Source organism: Myxine glutinosa, chromosome 4 (assembly GCF_964187855.1).
Source record: "Myxine glutinosa chromosome 4, kmMyxGlut1.1, whole genome shotgun sequence".
NCBI classification, from domain to species: domain Eukaryota; kingdom Metazoa; phylum Chordata; class Myxini; order Myxiniformes; family Myxinidae; genus Myxine; species Myxine glutinosa.
Genome location: NC_136264.1, coordinates 78,238,073 through 78,254,385, shown reverse-complemented (window position 1 = coordinate 78,254,385; position 16,313 = coordinate 78,238,073). Strand labels below are relative to the sequence as shown.

The window sequence follows — 16,313 nt, the reverse complement described above, 5'->3', positions numbered from 1 at the left end:
AGTAGTCGCTAAAGAGAACTGTCCGATTGTTCACAAATTTCAACACGGCACAACAACAGCAACCACAATGAGTACCTTCAAATGGTGTTCGATAAAAGTGAAAATCCAGCAGGAAATCAGCGAAATGTGCCGACTCGATCGAGCAAAATGTCAGAATTTCACTTGCAAAGCTGCAGTTCAACATGACAGAGTTGCAAACACAATGTATGAATCGACGTTTTTTACAAGTATACATTTTTAGGTATAAGTACATAACTTAAAAAGTGATCCTTTTTGGTGGTGTTTTGCGGTCTTGGAGCGATAAACAGCATGCCTAATAAATTTGATGCAATGTAATCTAACGTGAAATAAAAACCAAAGGGAAATATAAATGGTCACTAATAAATGTTAAGGGTTGTGTAATAATTGTGGGTTTTAAAAGAAGATTGTGGTGGAGTTAAGCAAGGTGGAAGTTTAGTCTTGGCGCGCGATTCAAAGTCGCTTTTGGCGCGATATGCAAATGAGCCAGCGCACGTGTTGCACATCGCACACCACGGAGCCCGTACGCAGTGCACAATTACCCCAAGGTAATGGGGAGAAAAAGGGGAAACCTCCCTAACCCTCACCAACGCATTCCAGCACAATCAACCAACGACACAAAGGGATGGGACTACTCTGGTCTTATACTATTAGTATAACTAACGACGTGACCTGTATGTTGGTTTAAATTGCCTTCGGAATCGGTTCCTCGAACCCCAACATAATACACATATTGTAATAATATTGCAAACACACATGAATTATAGAATTTTAACAGTTCGATGTAAAAGTGATGGCGTGGAGGAGCGGACGTGGTAGAAATCAACGTCGGCGCTCGGAAAACTATGGAGGTATTCCTCGCATCCGTTTGTATTTCTCACATCACTTTGAGCTCTGTTATTCACATGAACGATAACTCCTTGCATATTGCGCACGGCGAGAAACACATTTTGTTTCTCTACATATTTCACCATATTCACACGGGCCGACATTGCAGAGGGAAGAGCTGCTTTGGCAGAACATTACTTACTCGGACACGTTCTCAGGCTTCGCCCAAGGTGCTTCTTCACTCAGGCTCTGTTTTTCACGAGTAAAATCTCTACTTGGAAATGACCTCAACGTTAAAAAGTTAATGGTGAACTGTGCATCTGTCTGCAGCTGCATTTGAAAATCAGGCAAGAAAAGAAGAAAAACACGGCTTTTCCGAGACTCGTGTCGAAGTCAATTTACCATGGAACAGCTTGAGTGTGAAAATACTTGTTTACTATCAGGTACTTACTAATAAGGTTAATAATAAGCAATGCTCACAAGGTTTTTTATCCAAATTTTAAACGTCACAATCGTCGAGCTTGCATCCTGTGATGTATCGTTTGCATCCAGATCTTGTCAACAAAACTGTTGCAATATCTCTGCAAGTGAACTGCTTAAATTAATCGCCTGCTGTTCAAAGTAGGGCAAGTTTGTAGACAGAATCGAGGCTCGTGAAAGAGCTAACATTTATTTCACATACAAATCAAACAGACAAACAAAATATATATTGAAAGTTTAAAGGTGTTGCACGCGTTTAAATAAACCTATGTGATGATGATGGAAAGGTTGAGTTTCTCACTGGGCCGACGTCACGAATATTCATTGTGTTTGAACGTAAACAGGTTAAACCAAATGTTACGGATTCGTCACTTCCGTTGTGGTGGTTTGCATCCACTGTAAATATTTCTGATTCCAGGTACTATGGAATACAACTATGAAACAAAAATATACAGTACACTGGTCACAGTGTACCTCCAAGCCCCGAGAGGAGTCACGGCAGAAAAATGTGTTATTCTGTGTCAAAGATCAACGGAGAAGCCACCCCAATTGTTACTCACAAACAAATATTGTATTAAGATCACACAAGAATAACAGTACAACAACAATAGTATTCATAAGTACAATCAATATGTCTTATGATGGTACAATCAGTTCTGTAATATACAACTCACTGTGCTCCAAGTGAGTGAAACAAGAACATTCCCCAATGTCTCTTATTCCCGGCTTCAAGACGAAGTTGATTCGCTCCAGCGATCGCCAGAACGATGTCCAATCGAGACCAGAATCCCGTGCGGATGGCAAGTACCGTCACACCGCCGAAGCTGTACAAAGGCGCCCTCAAGACTACTGGGAAACCCAAAGGTGCCCTACAGGCAACTCAGAGATCACACCCTCGGGTATGGACGAAGTAACCTTCAAAAATCCACGTCACACACACGCCGCAGATCGACGTCTGAATGCGGTGAAAATGGTCGAAAAGAGACGAAACCGCGAGCGAAGCACAAGTCATGTGCGAGTCAAAATGGCCGACGACCCACTCTTGAGACGTAACGGCCCGGCGATAATTCTCCTCGGAATCCACCGCCAAAAACCTGACACGCAAGTTGGTCGGTCACAGCGATGACAACTCTGTCACAGGGACCCCTTTCCCGGGAACCCGAAAGTTCGCCAGTGACTCTTGCTCGCCAACGTTCGCTTCAGAACCCGGAGCAACTCGGCTTTCTTGACCGACCCATTCGCTCCGCCAATTTTTTCTTTTCTTCCTCTTCGTTGTCCGGTTCCCGATCCGGTTTCCTGTTTCTTTTAACATTAACTTTTTTACCTTTTGAAAACAGTTCATGAACAATAAACCTTTTGAACACAATAATAGTACATTGAATCAGAAATATTTACAGTGGATGCAAACCACCACAACGGAAGTGACGAATCCGTAACACTTCCCCCCCTCAAGAAAGAAAGTTTGAACATAGTGAAAACTTTCTTTGTCGGCAAAACTCTCCCAACAAACAAAAGTAAAACTCACACCCAAATCATCAATTCCCATGAGCAACAATAATCAATATTTCCCAAAAAGAAAGCAACAAAACTTCAAACAACCGACAGAGATTTCCAAAGTTAGTTCACTCTGGACAAAGCATCAGCAACGACATTGTCCCTGCCCTTTACATGCTCAATTTCCAAGTTGAACTCCTGCAAAACCAAACTCCATCTCATCAACCTCTGATTTTTCTTTTTCATTTTTTTTGAATGAAGGTTAAGGGGTTGTGATCAAAAATCCAAAGTCAAGCAAATCTACAGCACTTTTTTAGGGAGGCCGAGCTGAGAGCCAGGTTTCATGGTGGTTGGGTGGGGAGGCCTGGAAGTATTCACTACATGGACGCCTTTAGGAACGTGGAGTTCACAGTTAATCTGTGTAGGAATCTTAGCTCGGCTGCTCCGCAGCATTCAGTGTTTCAAACTCTTCCTAACTTTCATAATAATCACGGTTGGAGCGCTTGTCGCTGTAGTCACGTGAATAGTGGTCTACTTCTCGGCCACTACCCTGATAATCATCCCTTCAGGAGCTGCCGTAACTCTGGGAGCCTCCATAGTAATCTCGACTGCGGCCAGCACCAAAACTACTACTTCCACCCCGGGAGCCATAGCCACCCCTGAAACTACCGCCACGTTTTCCCTCCTCTGTAGCCCCCTCGACGCCCATGGCCTGCCTTCTCTACTATTAAGGTCCGACCATCCAAATCCTTGCCATTCAAATCCATTTCTGCATCGTTGGCATCCTTTGTGTTTTCAAACGTGACAAAGCCAAACCCTCTTGACTTTTGCGTCTCCCTGTCTTTTATCAGCCGCACTTCCAAGAGTGGTCCATATTGGCCGAAGACAGAGTCCAGAACAACTTCCCTTGTTTTGAAGTTCAGTCCACCTACAAAGAGCTTGCCAACAATGCCTCCATCCATGACTTGTGTGTGCTGACACTTAGTTTTTGGGTACCTGACAAGACGTGCCTGTGCAAAGCGTGACGTCAGTACCTTCCTCTTCTCTTCAGAGCGCTTCCTACCCATAGCACGAGTCGCGGCACAGGATGGAAAGATACCCGGAATCTTCTGCTCTGACTGTGCAGTATTATTTTCCATACAAGGTGTTACGGGGTCCCCCCCTTACCTCTGGTCTCGGTGGACCTCCCAACCCTGAGAGGGTCCCCGGCAGAAAGATGTGTTATCCTTGGTTGAAATCCAGCAAATATTGAAACCCTCAATGGAACCAGCAAATGAAACAGTCATATCAATAATGCAAACACACCAGGTTATAAACAAACAATAAAATATATTTTAAATCACATACAAAGAGCCACACAACAATGGGGCAATCACCCCTACTTTCAAATCTTACGATGATATCCTTGTCAAGCCCCTTAACCCCACACTCACGGCACCTCCCCCAATGTCTCTGCACCCCTCCAAGGTGAAGTCCCAATTTCTCTGTGCGCTCCCGCAATCGGGGAGTCAAGGCCCGATGGTCAGTGGAGGCGTAGGCGAGCGAGACGACCCCGAGGTCACGTGCTCAGCACCCAGCAACGAGCGGTGGAAAGGAACCTCACAAAGACGCGCTCCGACGTACACGTTGCGGTTCAATCCGCGAGCCTCCGTATAATTCTTATGTGCGCCTTTCTGGCACAGCCGTCCCCGGCAAACCACCGGGGAATAATGCCCAGCCGACACGACAAAAACCTGTTCCCTACAGGTTGCTCGCGTGGCGAAGATGGCGGATGGCTTTCACTCCAACCTGGGCTTTGAGGCCCAGATCCTCCAGAACCTCATTGAGAATACCCGACGACACAGGCTCCATGCACTCCGGCGATATTTCTTATCGCCCGAACTTCCCTTCAAGGACGCAAAGTTCACTCGCACTGTACGTCGAACGCTCAGGCCGAAGCTTCAACAACAACGTCTGTTTCACGATCTCCTCGCCTCTCTCTTCTCCTTTGCTCCACCTCTTCCGGTCACGATCCGGATTTCCGGCCACATTTTACCAGGAGCGCTTTTAAATCTTTTAACTATAATAACCCTTTCCCTTCAACCCCAATCACCAGAATACTTAGAATCAACAACAATAATCATAACAACAACCCTTCGGGCCGAATCCGTAACACTTCCTCCCCTCAAGAAAGAAAGTTTGAACACAGCGAAAACTTTCTTTGCATGCCCTCTTTAAACAAGCCAAAGTAAATTCACAACCCAAATCAGCAATCCCCGTGGGCAACAATATTCAACCTTCCCCAAAAATAAAGCACCAAAATTTTACACCACCCCCAGAGCTTTCCAAAGTTAATTCCCTCTGGACCAAGCATCAACAACGACATTGTCCCTGCCCCTCTGATTTTTACTTCTAGTTTCTCTTGAATGAAGGTTAAGGGGTTGTGATCAAAAACCCAAAGGCCAGCAAATCTATAGCACTTTCCCCGGGAGGCCGAGCTGAAAGCCAGGTTCCATGGTGGTTTGGTGGTGGGGCCTGGAAGTATTCACTACATGGACGCCTTTAGGAACATGGAGTTCACCGTTAGTCCGGGGAGGAAAGTTCATTACATGGACGCCTTTAGGAACGTGGAGTTCACGGTTAGTCCGTGCAGGGAAGTTCACGACCTGGACGCCTTTAGGAACGTGGCGTTCACGGTTAGTCCATGTAGGAATCTTGGCTCGGCGGCTCCGCAGCATTCAGTGCTTCAACTTTTCCGGACTCCTAATAATTACGGTGGGACCACTGGTCACAGTAGTCACCTGACTGGCGGTCTCCTTCTCGGCCACTGCTCTGATAATCCTTCCTTCGGGAGCGGTCATAACTCTGGAAGCCTCCATAATAATATCGCTTGCGTCCACCACCACTACTACTCCTCTGTAGTCTGTGGTCTTCCTCTGTAGCCCCCTCGACCCCTAGGAAATGCCTTCCCTGCTGTGATGGTCCGACACTCCAACTCCTTGCTATTCAGATCCTTTTCTGCCTCTCTGGCATCCTTTGAGTTTTCAAACGTGACAAAGCCAAACCCTCTTGACTTTCGTGTCTCTCTGTCTTTTATCAGCAGCACTTCCAAAAGCGGTCCATAGTTGCTGAAGGCAGACTCCAAAACACCTTCCTTTGTTTTGAAGTTCAGTCCACCTACAAATAACTTGCTAAACTTGTCGCCATCCCTACCTGGTGTGGTGTTATTTTCCCTACTGGGCTTTTTAACAACCATCGGGTCACCATAAACTTGACCACCGGCCAAATCATTCCCAATAACAAAAGATATTCCCTCTACAGGAAGCGTGGCTTGTAAACCGACGGTGACCGATCCTGACACCAAATCGAACTCCAAATGGATGACATGCAGTGGAGCACGAACACAGCCACCAATCCCCTGTAAATGAACACTATCCCCAGTTGCCATATTCTCTGACAATGGCAAAATGCCCTCAAGCATCAAAGATTGATGTACCCCTGTTTCCCTCAAAACCCTAACAGGTCTTTGGTTAGTCAAGTTTCCATCCAGTGACACAAACCCCTCTAAAATAAAAGGTTTGTAACCCTCTTGAACAAGGTCATTCTGTGATGCCGTAACTTTGGCATGGGAACCTTCACAAGGAAGGCACTGTCCTCCAAGGACGATTTCTCGCATTTGCCAATGCATTCGGAGTTGTACTAGTCTGACTCCGCTCCTGATTTTTCCTTTTCAGGGCATAACATTGGGACATCAAGTGTCCAGGTTTCTTGCAAAAAGCGCAAATAGGCCCGGAGGAAAAACTCGTGGTCTGCCTCGAGCCCCCCGGAAGATAAGTCTGTCTTGGAACTGTAGTCTTCTGATCCCTAACAGTCGCGGTATCAGATTTGTCCTCAGTCATCTCTAGGCCGGCCCCATGAATATCGTTCTCCGCACCGGATGTACCATAACTCCCCTGGCGAACTCTAGGCGGGAAGTTAGGTGTGTGGAACCCCATCCTGTGTGTCAAGGCATAGTCATCTGCTACGGTTGCTGCCTCATACAACTCTGGTACCTTCTTTTCCTCCAGATGTACTTTAATGTCCTCGTGGACACTGTTTGAATTCCTCCACCAAGATCAATTGTCGCAATAGTTCGAAGTCTTTCCCAATCCCCTTCGAATCACACCACCGATCAAACATGGTTTCCCTCATTCTTGCAAACTCCACATGGGTCTCACTCTCCCTCTTCCTGGCATTCCGAATTTTTTGCCGGTAAGCTTCAGGGGCCAATTCATTTGCTTTGAGAATGGCTTTCTTCACTTCCTCATAATCTGTACATTTGTCAATCGGTAAAGCCGAAAATATATCTTGCGCTTTACCCACCAGAACACTTTGCACTAACATAGTCCAGGACCCCACAGGCCATTTTAGCATTTGAGCCACTTTCTCAAAATGTAAAAAAAACTTGACTCCCTCCTTTTCATTGAAGGGTGGAACCAGCCTAACATGCCTCCCAACATCCCAGGTGTTCTGACCAGTTGTCGAACCACCCGGCATGGAAACGACTTCTCCCCGTTTTCCCATTAATTCCAGCTCCTTGAGTTTAACTTCTTTCTGATACTCCATGTCACGTTCCTTTAGCTCCCTTTCGGCTTTCCTTTCCTCTGCTCTTTCCTTTGCTCTTCTTTCTTCTTCCGCTCTCCTTTCCTCTGTTCTTCTCTCCTTGCGTTCTCGTTCCTGTTGTACTCTGCTTTCCTCGAGTTCCCTTGCAGTTCTCCTTTCCTCTGCTCTTTCCTCTGCTTTTAACCTTTCCTGGCTCTGCAGTTGCATCTCCATTTTCCGGAGCTCCACAATTTCTTTTTCCTCAGGTAGCCAATCCAAGGCTACCTCTGTCCATGTTCCCTGTCCCACCAGAGATTCTACCACCAATGTCTGCATCTCTGCTTTCTTCATATTAACTCGGACCTCCAAGTTAAAATGTCTGGCCAATATCAAGAGTTCCGATTTTTTTTAACGCTTGTAACTGTGCCTCATTAGGGGACACCGCAAACTGTTCTGCGTCAGACACCATAGTGACTATCAGTTAGCACCTGTTAACCTTCACACAAAAATTTCCAAAATTTTGGAAATATTTGGGAATGTTAGAAAAATTCCAAGTTTGGGAATTTTGGGAATGCTAGGGAATTCTATCCCGGACGAATGTTATCAGGGAATTTAATCCCGGACGAGGATCCCAATTTCGAGCCCCCGAGCCAATTGGACGAGCCCCCAATTTCTGTTACGTGCTCCTCCCCGACCCCCTGGTCACAGTGTACCTCCGAGCCCCGAGAGGAGTCACGGCAGAAAAATGTGTTATTCTGTGTGTCAAAGATCAACGGAGAAGCCACCCCAATTGTTACTCACAAACAAATATTGTATTAAGATCACACAAGAATAACAGGACAACAACAATAGTATTCAAAAGTACAATCACAATTAATTATTTAATTATTCGATTAATGACTCTTTTTTTTTTTTTAAGTTACAGATTCTGATGAAATGGTGGTGGTTTATGTGTTCTCTGACCGAATTGATTAATAATTTAATTTTTTATGATTATTATTTATTTATTTTCATTATTAATCTTTTTTTTTTCTTTTCTTCTTTTTTGGCCAATATCTCAGGCACCTTTTGAGCTCGGAAGCTAATATTTGGACTTGAGTGACCAAGTGATGTGGCTATCAAGCATATTTTTGATTTATTGATTGATAAATTAATCAATTAATCGATTAATTATTTAATTATTCAATTAATTACCAAAAAAAAAAAAATCAGTTACAGATTTTGATGAAGTGGTGGTGGTTTATGTGTTCTGTGCCCGAATTGATTAATAATTTTATTTTAAATGATTTTTATTTATTTATTTTCATTATTAATCATTTATTTATTTTCTTTCTCATTTGGCCAATATCTCAGGCACCTTTTGAGCTGGGAAGCTAATATTTGGACATGACAGTGACCAAGTGATGTGGCTATCAAGGATATTTTTGATTTATTGATTAATCATTTAATCGATTAATTATTTATTGATTAATCGATTAATTATTTATTGATGAATCAATTGATTATATTTCATTTTTTATTAATGACTTATTTAATTAAATTTCTAAAAGATACATCTTCAGATGAAGCACTAGTGGTTTAGTTATGCTATTAGCCAATTGATTAAGAAAATATTTTGTGATAATCTTTTATTGATTTTAATTATACAATTAATTAATTAAAATTATACAATTAATTAATGATTAATCAATCAATTATTGTGCACCTCTCTCTCCAAATACAGTCTCTATGAGCTGCACTGCGGTATTGCCGGGCACCGGAGGCGCGCCGGCAATGCCGCGCTGCAGGATATTTTATTATTTGGCATTGGGGCGGTGTACTTTGAATGTATTTGTACTTGTTGTACACCGCACCTTTCCTATGCCATCTCCAGGCATTGCAAATCGTCATTGCTGGGCACCGAAGGGGCTCGGCAGTGACGCATGCTGAAAGGGAGTACTCAGTTTTCACTCTGGTTGTTTGTTTGTTTGTTTTCTTTCTTTCTTTCTTTCTTGTTGGACACCGCACCTTTCCTATGCCATCTCCAGGCATTGCAAATCGTCATTGCTGGGCACCGAAGGGGGCTCGGCAGTGACGCATGCTGAAAGGGAGTACTCAGTTTTCACTCTGGTTGTTTTCTTGCTTTCTTTTTTTCTTGTTTGTTTGTTTGTTTGTTTGTCCGGGCGATATCTCAGCCATCCTTTGAGCTGGGAAGCTAAAATTTCGGCACAATAGTGAGCAAGTCCTTTTTCAAAAACCATATTTTTTGTTTTTTGATTAATCAAATAATTGAGGAGTTATTTAATTATTAGCGATTCATTAAGTACTTATTTAATTAATCAAATTTCCTTTCTCTTCTGACCATTAACTCAGGCACCTTTTGAGTTATGAAGCTGATATTTGGACATGCCAATGACCAGGTGATTTGGCTGCAAAGGCTATTTTTGATTTATTAATTAATCAATTAATCAATTAATCGATTAATTATTTAATTATTTGATTAATGACGATTTTTTTTAAAATTTATTTTCAGATTCTGATGAAATGGTGGTGGTTTATGTGTTCTCTGACTGAATTGATTAATAATTTTATTTTTTTATGATTATTTAATTATTCGATGAATAACCTATTTAATTAATTTTTAAAGTTACAGATTCTGATGAAATGATGGTGGTTTCTGTGTTCTGTGACCGAATTGATTAATAATTTAATTTTTTAATGATTATTATTTATTTATTTTCATTATTTATCATTGATTTATTTTCTCTCATCTGGGCAATATCTCAAGCACCTGTTGAGCTGGGGAAGCTGATATTTGGAAACGACAGTGACCAAGTGATGTGGCTCTAAAAGATATTTTTTATTTTTTTATTGATCAACTAATTAATTAATTAATTAATTATTTATCAATTAATTAATTTTTTCGATTAATGGCTTTTAAAATTAATTTTCAAAAAGTTGCAGCTTCGGATGAAGCACTGGTGGTTTAGGTATGCTATTAGCCAATTGATTAAGAAAATATTTTATGATCATTTATTTATTTTAATTTCACAATTAATCGATCAATTATTGTACTCTTCTCCCTCCCAATTCCGTCTCCATGTGGCTGCCATATTTACCGCTGCCACCGAAGGTGGATGGAGGTTGTGTTTTTGCCCATGTCTGTCTGTCTGTTTGTCTGTGAACAAGATATCTCAAAAAGTTGTGGATGGAATCGGACGAAATTTGGAGGAGAGGTAGCATATGTGACAAGGACGAAATGATTATAATTTGGTGAAGATCCGGATTTGGATCCGGCTGGTAGTTTTAGAAATCTCGCGGCCGTAGGGGATAGTTTTTCACGGCCAGAAATATCCGAAGTTGAGACGGAATTCACCGAATTAATCAAGAAGTAAATTTTATCAATTTTAATCTCATCCAGAATGTAAATGGTGTCATTTTAGGTCTGAATTTGCGAAATTTTGTGAGCTGACCAATCAGCGATCAGCTTAGGTCAGCCAATCAGCGCCATCGACACGGTTTGATTAACGACAGTCACACATTGCCGTTGAAACGGCGCTATCGTCTGATCTGTCGGCACTGATCTTACTTCAAGCTAACTTCTTCTGATGGAGGAAGCGGCAATGCCCGGAGAGAACCAGTCCTGACAGCGACTGAAGTTAGAAGACTACACACATACTGTGAAAACGTATATTAAGCCCAGTTAAAATTTCTTAAAATAGGCCCTAAGCTAGCACATCGTATAGTTACTTCCTTAAGCTTCTTGTGACATTTATTGTATGTAGGTATTGGGGAGGACTGTCTGCTCTTCTCTTTTACCAAGTCTTACCAGGTACGGTACCTACTACACCTACCTACTACCAACTACCTAACCTACTGATGCCATAGTGATGGGTAAAATAGTGGCAAGAGGCTTTGGCTTCGCCGGCTCATTGCGGCTTTGCAGTCGGGTACTAGTACATGGAATCAAAAATATTTACAGTGGATGAAAACCACAACAACGGAAGTGACGAATCCGTAACACTTATGTACACAGACCAGCAGGTGGGAAAAGTGTTTTTTCCACACTAATACAAGTGCAAAAGTGGTTTCCTGCACCAACACAAGTGCGAAAAGTGGTTTTTCAACACTAACACAAGTGCGAAAAGTGGTTTTTCAACACTAACACAAGTGCGAAAAGTGGTTTTTTCCACACTAATACAAGTGCAAAAGTGGTTTCCTGCACCAACACAAGTGCGAAAGGTATATTGTGTTTTTTTTTCATTGGTTGTTCTTCAGTCTCCATTCTGGTGAACAGGCTCGAAAAGTAGACCTGAAAAACAAACCAATTCATTTTACCACTCATTCCCAATGTGGTACTATTCAAGCATTCACCAAAATAGTGTATAAATTGTAGGATTGAGACAAAGGATTTTAGGCTTTAGTCTTCATCATACTTGAAGGTTATAATCCTCATGGGCTTCCGTAGATTTTGAAATACTTTAACAAAAGGGATAAAGTAATGAATTTAGAAGAAACGCTTTATCTATCAAAGTTAATAGATTGTTGTCCTTGATTATGACACAACTGCAATCCTTCTAACCCAGTTTTTAGGGTATTATCAGACACTTGAGAAATGTACAGCTGTGGTTTCATGCATTGAAGTACAGTGTCATGAAAGGTCATGCAATGCCCTAATTATTATATCTTTCTGTACTATTAATTACAAACAATCTTGAAACTACTTACCTCCTAGTGTTTGATAAGTATAAACAACATACTTTGGTTTGTTTTTTTCCTGACAGATGAGGGCTTCTCGGCATGCACCAATCAACTCATTTTCCATGTGACATTTTTTAATTTTCACTTGAAACACATGTTTCCAAGGAAGGAGATTAGCATCTTCAATTACTAAAGAGCCCTTTGTTTTATGAAAGTATGGTGGCCCGTTTGGCTCATTCTTCAAAGACAGTTATGGTGCAGGAAAAGGAATTGCATTTAAATGGTAAACTAGATACTGGTGTAAAGGGGTTAAATAATGGGCTTTGGCATGGGATATTGTATAAAGTATAATAATTAACATCATTCATCCCTCACCTGAATGCATATACGACGTACGAAATACAATTTTTTATTGCTTTATAAAGTATTTGAATTTCATGCAAAGGGAGAAAAGGGGTTAATATTGTCATACAAAGGGTTAAAAGAGGCATTTAGCACTTCTACATTAATGAAATCATTAAGATACCCTGGTTTGGTTTTCTTCCCTCCTTCAAAATCAACTTTGTAGCATTATTCGAAAAATATCTCAAAATCCCCATTTTTTACCATTTTCTCAAAATTTGAAACAGGAGGGCTTAATACCGTAACGCTAATATATTTGTAAAGTTTCTTGATATTAAAAACTTCCTATATAGTCCTTCTAAAATATGAGTCGGTTTTCTTTTTTAAATCTCTTTGCATTTTTGGATATCAACCCTTTTACGACAAGGGTACCCCCATTTTCACTTCCCCTTCAACCTCGTGACCTTTTGACCTCTGATGACGTCATCGGTGACGTCATCAAAATTTGCATACCACCATTTTGTAGCCTGGCCCAAGACCTTTCTAACAATATCCAACACAATTAGTTTTATTAAGAATAAATATTTTTTTAAAGCATTTTTAGTTCACCTACCCCTAATTTTTGGCTCTAATCAAATCGGGATGCAAGTTCAGATTCGAGCCCATACCGTGAGTTCGCAAGAAGATCGGTCGAGTTAACAAGCCATTTCATGTGAGCAATGTATATACCTACCCAAAAACATATAAGAAAAAAGTATACCATGTTTGACCACCTCCTTCAGAATTTTGGGTCGATGGCTCTCCTACCATACTGTGACTGAACGTCATGGTGCGAATTGAGTTGTTTTAAGGGTGAAGTCGGATCAGGAATCATACACGCCCACATTTTATCCATCCAATGGCTGAACATCAGGTTGTGTACTCCGCCTCCAAACTCTCTGTGGTCCATATATTTGCATATGAGACAGATTCTTTTGAACTTTGAACTTTGAACTTTGATCTTTGATCTTTTACCTTTTGAACATTTTGAACCTTTTGAACCTTGCCGATTCACGCCAAACGTGTCACCATCATGCCCAAAAACATCCAGCTGGCACGATGGCTACGCGGGGAGCGACCTCAAGTCGCTCGTCCAAGGCCTTGTGCACAACTTCCGCACCACACCACCCAACGGCTCTTTTCAGAGCCACAACACCTTTCTTGAAAGTGTGATCGACCATTCACCGAACTCGCCACATGTCACGACCTTTTGTGTGTGTATTGTGTACACGGGTCAGAAAGAGACGCAGAGACGTGTTTTATGAAGCATTTTGTTTTGTTTTTAACAAAGACTGGGAAAAGATAAAGACCCAGAGAATTGATTTGATGAGCAAGTGAGGGGGTGCTGGGTGGATCGGTACGGGGCTTCAGGATGGTTCTGTGAAATATCGACATGTCTGAATTAGTTGGGCTCATATGTTGACGAGATGCAGGTATATGCATAGTCCACTGTACGGTTCATAAATACTGCGAGCACTTTGTATTTGGTTTCCGAATGAGCAAACTTCGTGCAAAGGAAGGACGAAGAATCGTGCAATGTACGAGCTTTTCCAGACACGAGGCACTGGGTTTACAGGTAAACGGGGATGGTCAACGACGTGTGTCAATGTAAAATGGGGCAAGTTTCATTTCTTGGTCGGACATTGTTCCTGTACATTGGGGCACATGGGTCAATTAGAAAGTGATCTTAGAAATTAGTAATTTGTTAAATACAAAGTAATAATAGTCGTGATGACACACTTTGAGTGTTGCATATTTAACATTGCGTGTTGAGTCACGTGACTTGCCATTCTTTGGTCATTGTTTGATATAAATAAGTTATGAATGAATATGGAACCATTTTTGTTGGTCTTGCAAATAATTTGAACCTCGTGCTCTTGTTTATAAAGCTCTTTCACAAACCACTTCATCGATTAATGTATATAAAGGTTTTATCTATTATGTCTGCACGAAGTTTTTATGAACCATCGGATCAGCTCCTTTCAGGTGAACGAGGTGGGTGGCTCTGAAAAGAGCCGTTGTGGGTTTTGGGCAAGTGAGACGAGGAGGAACAAGAGGAACTTCACCTCGACTCTCTCGTCTTCCCTTCCTCTCACTTCTTTTTGAGCGTCGCCTTCTTGTTCTTCAACCCCTTGGTTGCAAGCTTGGACTTTGGTTTCGTCGTCTTGATCTTTCCCTTGGTCTTTGGCAGAACCTTCTTCACGTTTTTCTTCACCTTGGCAGGCGACTTACTGAATCGCTTCGAAGAGGTGGCGATAGATCTTTTCGGTTTCTTGGGAGATACCTTCCGCACCACCTTCTTCACTGCTGGCTTTTTGGTCGCTTTCTTGGCCGCTTTAGACTTGATTGTGGTATTCACAACTTTTCTGGGACTGGTGCTCTTCCTCACTTTCGCACTCTTCTCCTTGTTCAGTTTGAATGAGCCGACAGCGGCCGTTCCCTTGGTCTGCACAAGATTTCCACTTGCAACGAGCCTCTTCACAGCCGAATTGATACGAACGGAATTCCGATGGAGATTGTAGCCATCTTCCCCCAGGGCCTTTTTCAAGGCGACAAGCGACATACCATTTCGCTCCTTACTCGATCCCACCACCTTGATGATCTTTTCCGAAAGGGTGCCGTCAGTCTTCTTCGGGGTTTTGGAAGCGCCAGGTTTATTCTTCCCTCGCTTGACAGACGGGGGCGAAGTTGAAAGTTCTGCCGGAACGGGAGCAGTCTCCGACATTTCGCACCAACAAGAGTATGAGAGGCAACACCAAGTTCCAAAAAGTAGTTCAGCGTTGCACAAATAAAGTGTCACTTCGCCACGTCGCCTCTTATATTGACGGCACGAAGAAGCGGACGTGGTAGAAATCAACGGCAGCGTTCGGGAAACGATGGGGTCGTTCACCGTGTCCGTTTGTGTTTCCTGCGTCACTTTGAGCTTTGTTTTTCACATGAACGATAACTCCATGCGCAATGCGAACAATCGTTTCAGGTACAAGGACATCCCGAGTAGTGTATATATGTTGCTTCTGGGACACTCTCATTTTCCCATTGACTTACATGTTAATTTTTCCCCTCCCTCATTGCCCCTAAACACCTCTATTTCTCTCACCCTGTTCTTTACGAACCTTCTAACCTTTTGACATGTTATCCTTATTCATTAGACCACTTAAACAATGGTCCTTCTGTGTGAACCTGTGATCCTTCTGACCTTATGGACCTTTTAACCTTTTACTCTTAATATCATCTGGTGAATCATCTTTGACCCACTCAAACAACGACCCTACAAATATTTGTTTATGTGTGGGAAATAATTTAATTCTCCTACAACTCTCCTCACCGTCTAATACATTAACAAAAAATATGTTTGAGTTTGGTTCTTTATTAAGATATTTTAACTGAGCTAAGATAAAATGGTAAACCTCCCTCAATGTTCTTGTTTGAGCGCCTCCAGTGCCACATACCATTTTTAAATTAAAGTATATATTTTCCTGACAACCATCAAAGTTTTCCGTCCACTCAAAAATATTTCCATCTTTTTTACCCAATTCACCGGTATTTAAATTAATTCTCTTATTTGTTTTGTAAATTGTTTTACCAGTTGTCTTTTCAATTATACCTATTTGATATTTTTCACATTCGTTATGTTTACCATTTATATACCAAGGTTGATTACACCTCCACTCTTTAGTCTGGTTGGTACTTGGTTCTATCATTTATATAATAGTAAAAAGGCGGCGGTAGCCCGTTAAAATCCCTAACCCCCTTTTTAACTTATCACTTATATACTTATATAACCATAAGGGAGACTATCAATTCCATTTTCTAAAATAAACCTCTTATCATCAAAAGCCCCCAATGCTTTCTTATTCATCTCTTCTGAATAT

The 16,313-nt window shown here is 41.8% G+C and overlaps 1 pseudogene; it reads left to right on the top strand.

The window, feature by feature from the left end:
* LOC137424868 (uncharacterized) overlaps positions 1–16,313 on the top strand; it is a 114,386-nt pseudogene that overhangs the window by 35,210 nt on the left and 62,863 nt on the right.